Genomic DNA, 8,706 nt, shown 5'->3' on the forward strand with positions numbered 1-8,706 from the left:
CAGTCACTTCCGCCACATCCACCACTTCTTCAATCTGAATCTGATGTGTCGACTCAGTCTCTCGGATGTGCTCATAGGGTAAGTGGTTGAATGTAAGTGCATATGAATGACCACCCAAATATGTATTGTGTTAACAAAAAAAAACCCAGCAAGTGTTCATGCACGTGCTACAAGTTTTTGAGACAGTAATAGAACATCAAGCCTCCGGTCTGATGAAGGACGAAAATGGTGGTCCTGTCTATATATCGCTTAAAGCAATATCAGTGGACGCATCGCTTAGAGCACCATTGTAGTTGAGTAGGCAATGCGCGACACAAGCTGGACTCACAATCCCGCGAGGTACTACACATACGCAAGTTTTTTCATTCATTCATTTTCTTCTTTTTAATATTTTATATTTGTTTATATTTTGACACATTGTAGTATATATATTTCTAATTTGAATTAAATTCACATTTTATATTTTTCAATATGCACTTACATTTTTTAATGAAATGTAAATTATTTATTCACGTACTTTAAAATGTTCATAAATTTCAAAATGGTTCACATGTTTATAAAATTGTTCATGACATTCCAAAAAACTGTTTGTGATAAATGTGACATTGTGTTCATGTGATTCATAATAAATATTATGAAATGTAAAGGTTATTTGAGGAATATTGAAAAAATGTTAACAACATATAAAAAAACCTTCACCGTGCATTAGATAAATCGTATTCATACAATTTCCCCCGTCTATTTCATAAAATAATCAACACGTATTAAAAATGTTTAACATGCACTAAAACAATTTCCAATGTGTATATGTAAAATTTAACATATATGTAAAAAATAAAAAAATGTTCAATGTTTATCTTAAAAAATAATTAACGCGTATTCAAAAAATGTACAATGTGTGTCTGAAAAAATGTATTCAAAAATTAAAGTGTACAAACTAATTTTTTTACACAATAAACAAGCTCACTGTGCATTAAAAATGTTAATGTAATGTAAACCTATTGTCCCCTTATTTTTGTACGAAAAAATGACATCATTCAAAAAAAATGGTTCATCACAGCTAAAAAATATTCACTTGTTTCAAAAATATGATTGTGAATATTTTTCCAAAACTTAATAAAACATGGAAAATAATTGTTCATGTAATTTGTGCAAAATACTTTGTACCATTCAAAAAAAATTATGGAGCTTAAAAAATCTTTGTAATACTTTAAAATGGTTTTTCACATTTAAAAATTCTTCATGGCATTTATTGAAATGGTCAAATTTGTTTAAAAAATGTTCACCAGGTATTTTAGAATGGTCAATGTGCATTGGGCGAAATGTTCCAAAAGTATTCGCCAAAATGTTCCGCATGTATTTGAGAAATGTTCCTCATGTATCTAAAAAATATTCTACCTGTATAGAGAAAAAAATCTCAACATGCAGATGTTCAACATGTATTACAATAACAATTTCAACGCATATTTACCCGCAAAAAAATTCAACATGTATTTAAGAAATGTTCAACGAAAAAACCTTCAACTTGTATATGGGTCGACATGTGTTTGACAAAAAGAAGAAAAATTAAATAAAATAGCAAACAGAAATAACATTTTTAAATAAAGTCAATGGAGAAACACAGAGAACAAAATAAAAAACATGCACAAGTTTCAAAATCCGTTCCAAACCAGTCCACAGAAGCTTTCCCAAATCCGCTCGTAGGAAGTTTGTTATCAGCGGGCCTCCTTGTGGGTGCACCAGAGGAGAGTTGTCTTTCGGGGAGCGCCTCTTCGGCGATTCGGACGCCGTTCTACCGTGCAATGCTCGCGCAGACGTTCTTAGGCCGAAGTCACAATGAGAGTTCAGCGCACACTGGTCGATGTGCGGTCACTCACTTGATCTTTTCTTTTGTCGCTCGTTTGTTTAGAAGAAATGGTTACTATTTTTCTAATGAATTTGAATCCATCACGAATTTTAGAGAATTCTTCACTGTTTTGAAAAACATTTTTGAATTTGAAAAACAAAAAAAATAAAATGCTTACAAAATACCAAAAAATTTAATGAAATTAAAAAAAATTCGAATTGGAAAGAAATCCATAAACTTAAAAATGTCAAACATTTGAAAAATGACCGTGAATTAAAATATATATTCACGAGTTTTCAATAACATTCGAGGATTTGAATAATGTTCACGCATTTAAAAAATGTTCACATTTGAATAAAAAATTGCAGATTTGAAAAACAAAGTTGGGCAAATTATTTCAGCCCTCAACTCGAACCTACTAGATATACGCCTAATTTCAAAGACTTCTCAAATCTGCCCCTCTGCCATTTGGTTCCCTGATATAAATGCCGTTCCGTGCCATTTCCATCTGGCCAAAGGGGGTTTATTGTCTATGAGACGTTTTGTGCACAATTCCCCCCCTCCGTGTATGTTAGTTACATGCGGGGCCCATCCGATGATTTTTTAAAAGAAATCCCTGCTCTCTCTACATGTGGGGCCCAACCCATAAAAAATATGTCTATCTCTCTCCCCTCTCTGTCTCTCTCTCTGCATCCCTCCCCAAGATCCCCTCTGGCGAGACCATATGTGACAAGCGGGCACAACGGCGGCGCTCGAGCCTAGACGAGAGTCTGCAAAAGGACCTGCGTGAGATATTAAGGTTCAATGTGTGAAATTTTTAAATCTTTGAACATTTTTAAAACTCAGAAATGTAAACTTGAAAAATCTTTTAAATTTTACTGATTCAAAAAAATGATCACCAATTAAAAAATCCATATTTGAAAAAAGTGTGTGTGCCCAAAATTTGTCGAAATCAAATAATTTAAATAAGAACAGAAAAAGGAAAATGTAAAATAAAAATGAATGAGGAAAATAAAAATGAAAAAACAAACAAAAACTGAGCAGGAAAACACAAAAAAGTAAAAAATAACTGGAGCGAAGAAAAAAGAACGGTATATGGCCTGGCCAGCTATCTGTGTGCCGCGTACAAAAACAGTGCTATTTGGCGCCTCAAGCGCCTCAATAGGATTTCTTCGTCGGTCAGTTGCAGTAGGCGAGATCTAGAAGTTGCGCACAATGCTTATGTAGTTCAGTTGTCTTTAGTGGGATCACTTCTATTTTTTTTAATAGTTCATGCGTGTGTGGGGTGGTCCAATGGGCTGCGGGTCGGAGCGAACAAAAAGATGGAGAATAAAAGGCCCTCTACATTCCCTTCAATAAAAACGCCTTCTCCATGCATGGGTCTGGCAATGTTTGTTTGGTATCACAAAGATCAAGGCGGGCTCATGGATGTCATAACTGTATTTGGAATTCGAATAACACAATGAAGACAAGAGGTACTATATATGAAATGGATGTTCTAAAATATAATGAAATAGAATTTACTTAGAGTGAATTCTAGTTTTTACTTTTACTTTGGAAGTTGTGACGTTAAATTATAGTATGAGCGTGTGTACATGTGTTCGTAGAGATGAGTGTATGGGTGTGTATACAACCGTGTCTAAAAAAGTAGCGGCCATCATGAAACTAATAAAGTGCGTGCGGTTACTTTCACAACACGCGTGGAAGGTGTGGAAAAACTATCCCCCCGGACAAAGGGAGAAACCTTTTGACGCCCCTCTTGAGTTGAATGGGACGGGTTGAGGGAGCAGAGGAGAAGAAGAGTTTGATCTGCAAGGCTTCCTTGCATAGTTGCACTCGTACCGACAACGGAGTAGCAGATACGAATCTCCCTCTGTCGTTGCAGTAGCCATCATTCATCCATCCATGTTCGTAGCATGCATCCTCCTCCTCCTCCTCCTGAGTTACTTAATTACCAACGCTATACAGCCATGCACCGTCCATTGCTAATTGCCATAGCTAGCATCCAGCATGCATGCATGCATGTTACCTCGCCGGCGATGCATGAAACAATTTGACTCTTCTTGCGATCGATGCATGCATGCATGTTATACTTGTCGCCGACAATTCATGAGACAAGTTGACTCATCTTGCGATGCCATCGATCCAATGGGTGCATGGCAAGATGATATTCTCTTCCATATGAAAATGGAGCAAGCATGTGAGTGTGGTGCATCGCCGTGGCCTCCAAGGGGCAAGATCCAAGAGATAGACGTACGTACGGTTGATTGTTTATTCCATGGAATTAGGCTCTGATTGACTGACTGTTCAGGGTGATCGATACGATTAATTAAGAAAGCAAAGGGGTCACATGCATGTTGCATGCAGGTTCACGTCGTTTTCTCTCTATGAAATCGGCACTGGGCAACATCATTTGTTCCCTAGCGCATGTTTATATATATGTATCAAATTCAAAACTCAAAAGTATGGTCACCATTGCGATTTGTGTGGCTGCTGGCTTACCAGCTCTCCCTGTCGACAGAATATTGTGTAGTACTTCCTTCGTTCCAAATTTTTTGTCTTAGATTTGTCTAGATACGGATGTATCTAATACTAAAATGTGACTTGATACATCCGTATTTAAACAAATCTAAGACATGAATTTTGGGACGGAGGGAGTACACGCCTACATCTTATTAAACAATCTATAGATCGTTTACTTCATTGGTCGCCGCTGAGTTTATGGGGCGTACAAGTTGTATAGTAAAACTTTTCTCCCCTTGGTACAACTGTACAAAAGGCGACCGGCGTCCTACTCCCGCACACTTTTCTGCCATTTTCCCCTTGTGGTTTTACCTGGCTCAAAGGGGGGACACAAAGCCAGACAACAAATCCTATGGCCTCATTTCTAATGAACTGGGTTCAACACTTCAACTTTCACACATGAACAATGCTTAGTGCCAGGTAGGTAGGTAGGCACAAAGTGAAGGAGTACTGCGAATTTGCCTCCGTCGTTGGTGTGGCCATCGTCCTCGAGACCTCGATCGATCACCAACCCCACAGACCCATGTCGTTTATGCACGCATGTAGCTATCATCCAGCCCTACAACTCAACTATATGCCTGCAGAAATGCAGATGCAGAGCCAGTGTCTTCTTGTACCAATGTAGGCCCTGTTTGGATACTCTAACACAGTTAGAGATAGAGTTATTTTCTAACCCACTCTAACCCAAATAAGCACCTTTTCACTGGAATAGTTGGGTTAGATGGAACTAACCCACTCTAACCCTCCCTATTTGGATAATTTTGGGTTATTTAAACCCCCAACTAACCCAAACTAGCTCTAACCCCATGATCCAAACAGGGCCGTAGCAGCTAAAAAAATCCCACTGGTTGGCTTAATAAAAATGCAATAAGCATGTGGTGGTGTCCAAGACCAAAAGGGAGGCGTACGTACGTACGTACGTCCAGTTAAGAGAAGAGAGGCACATGCGTGATGCATGCAGGGTGGCAATCATCATTTGTTCTCTAGCTCGTGTTTTATAGTATTTGCATCAAAAGAATGGTCACCGTTGTGATCGTCGCTGAGATTTGTCGATGCCGGTCCATGGAATATCCTCCTACTTGTGGTGCTATTATATCATGGATCTATGTCTGTACACGCCTACTCCCTCCGTTCGGAATTACTTGGTCCAAGTAATTCCGAACGGAGGGAGTACATCTTAAACAAATGATGTAGGGTTTTTATTGGTGGCTGAATGTGGGCATACCATGGTAGTCTCCCCATTCCGTGATTGTCTATGGTACTTAAGGTGCCATTTCACTCTCGATCTTCATGGAGGCAGGTATTTTCGAAAACTCGAAGAGAAACTTTGGAAGTACTACCCAAAAAAGTGATGGGTATATTAAATTACTAATGTGCTAGCTCTCCACTGGATGGGAATTAATTAAATCTCACCTAGCTCGTGCGCCGTCTGGTTTTACAAGGAGATTCATACATATTTTTTGCATTTTGTTTTTTCATTAGATTAATTTATGTGTTTAAATTTTTGGGGGGTTTTATTTTTTGTGTTTCTCCATGCCCCGCGTAACTATAGTTACATGTCTGAGCAACTTCAATTGCACGCCAGCCCACCGTACACTATTGTATTTACGGGCTATTTGAGGGTCCGCGTTGAAGATTCCCTAAAGCACGTTACTTCCACCACGTACATGCATCGAAGGTGTGAAAATACAATTTAGCCTGTTTCTCCTTTTGTCGCCCTCTAGAATGGAATGGATCAACAGGAGGCAGAAGAGAAATAAGAGTTTAATCTGCAATGCTCCCTTTGCATACTTGCACTGGTACCAACAACATAGTAGCAGGCTAAAATCTCCCTCTCTCTTTCATGTAGCCATCATCCATCCATGTTCGTAGCCTTCCTCCTGAATTACTTAATCACCAATGCTATAGAGCCATGCACTGTCCTCCGCAGTCCGCTCCTACGGCTACCATCCAGCACGATGATCAGCCATAATTTTTAAGTGTTCATCACATTTAAAACAAATGTTCAAATATTGTAAAGTTTTGTTAGTGCAGTTTTTATAAAATATTCATAACATATAACAAAATGCCTGTAACATTTAAAAAATCATAAACACTTAAGAAATATTCACACGTTACGCAAAAAATCTTCATGATCTTTATGAAAAAAAATCTTTCTGTGTTTAACAAATGTTCACCTTTTATTTGAAAAATGTTCAATGCACATTTGACAAATGTCCAACATGTATTAAAAACAATCAACGTGTATTGTGAAAAATATACAACATATATCTAAAACTGTTCTCATGTAAATGAAAATTGTTCAATGTGCATTTGACAAGTTTATCGACATGTATTCGGATAATTGTATATCATGTTTTTAAAAAATGTTCAACATGGTGTTCAATGTGTATCCCAAATATGTTCAATGTGTATTAAATTTTTATGACATGTATTTAAGAAAAGAAAACATGGGAATAAAAAAAGGAAAACGCAAATAAAAAAGAGAAAGTAAAACATAAAAATGAAAATGAAAAATATGAGAAAATTGGTAAAACAGATAAAGAAAAGCACAGATAAAAAAGAAAAAGAAAACATTCTCGGAACCTTCCCAAAACCAGACAGAAGGTTCCCAAAATGTACGGCTGTTGTACATAGAAGCTTTCTTCTGAACAAACTTAACCAACCTTACTGGTCGGTCCATCCTAGCGACCGCCTATCGTGAGGTGGTACTTGGTCATGCAATAGGCGATACATAGCAGTCATGCTATATTTTCTAAAGAAAAGACATTTTTTTTCGGGGATTAAAGAAAATATATGACGTACTGTTTATGGAGTCGGGCCCCGTATTTACCGCTCCATGAGCTAACGAACAGGAGACACTTCTTCGGACGGAGGCACCTCCTGTGGGTTCCCTTTTTTTTACTTAGTCTTGGTGATTTCTTTTTCTGGTTTTTTCCTCTGGATTTTCATTCATGTTTCCACAATGCAAGAATTGTTTCAAATAATGCAAATGCATTTTTAATTAAATGTATATTTTTTTTAAACACATCTTTATGTCTTGAAAAAATATAAGATGTTTTAACACATGTATGAACATTTTTTCCCAGTTGGTTGAACACTTTTGAAAATTGCATGAAAAAGATTTGAAATCTTATTGAATTTTATATAAAAAAGTGTCCATAATATATTTAAAATATGTTGACCATATATTAAGAAAAAGTTCAGCGTGTATTTTAAGAAATATTCCTCAGGTTTTCAAAAACGTTCACCACATATTTGAATAATTTTCACCGAGTATATGGAAAACAGAAATCATGTATAAAAAACTAATATTTGTCGAGTATTTAAACGAACATTTTTTGAAAAAATAAAAACATTTTATAAAAAGTGTTCATTCCGTAGTGACTAAATGCTGGCCATGTTGAGAAATATCCATCATTTGTTACCAAAATTACTTACAAATAAAAAAATATCAATATTCAAAAAGTTTGTATATTATGAAAATAGTTCTCAAATTAAAATAGGTTCATGTAGTTTGAAAAACTGTTGACGAATTAGAAAAACATACAAATTAGTAAAATATTCATGATCTTCATTTTTTTTTGTGAAATCGAAAAGCGTAAAAGAAACAGAAAAGGAAATCTAGAAAGCGAAGATAGAAGAAGTCGATTTGTGAGCAGCCCCCTCCCAAAATGCATTGTTCGCCCCGTTGAATGCTGTTGGAAATATGAGCAATTTACCATATGATTTTATTAACAGAAAAGGTAGATAAAACATGACTATTATAGTAGAGATGAAATAAGTCATGTAATCTAGTAGAGTGAAGGCAAATAGCATACAAGAAACTGTGACAGGGTCTTAAACAGAAAAAGAACACGAAGACGTACAGAGCAGCGGCAGTAGGGAGACGAAACAAACAGGCAGCAGCTGAAGGGTGCAGCGTTCGCGTCGTGACGAGGCGGGTGGCAGAGGAGGAGCGCGCGTGAATGCCCCTCTTGTTCTCATGCTCATACATGTGGGGAAACAACTTCCCTTATGAGGAGGTCCAACTTCTACCAAACTAGCAATGTGGGACTAAACTTTATCTTCACCTCTTGCCTTGCACGAATGGGCTGAGTGGGCCTTTAGAATTTATTAGGAATTTCTGAAATTGTTGGGTTGGCCCAAAATAGACTAAAATTTCAGCAAATGCATCATCTTCATTCCGCGCGAAAAAAGAATACATCATCTTCATTCCGCGCGAGAAAAGAATACATCATCTTCATAAGTCAATCTGTGCTTTTCTCCTTCATGTGTATGAATGGTGTACAACAACGGCATGACATGCCTAGTCTATAAATGTCGACGCATTTCGC

Source organism: Triticum dicoccoides, chromosome 4A (genome assembly GCF_002162155.2).
Source record: "Triticum dicoccoides isolate Atlit2015 ecotype Zavitan chromosome 4A, WEW_v2.0, whole genome shotgun sequence".
NCBI classification, from domain to species: domain Eukaryota; kingdom Viridiplantae; phylum Streptophyta; class Magnoliopsida; order Poales; family Poaceae; genus Triticum; species Triticum dicoccoides.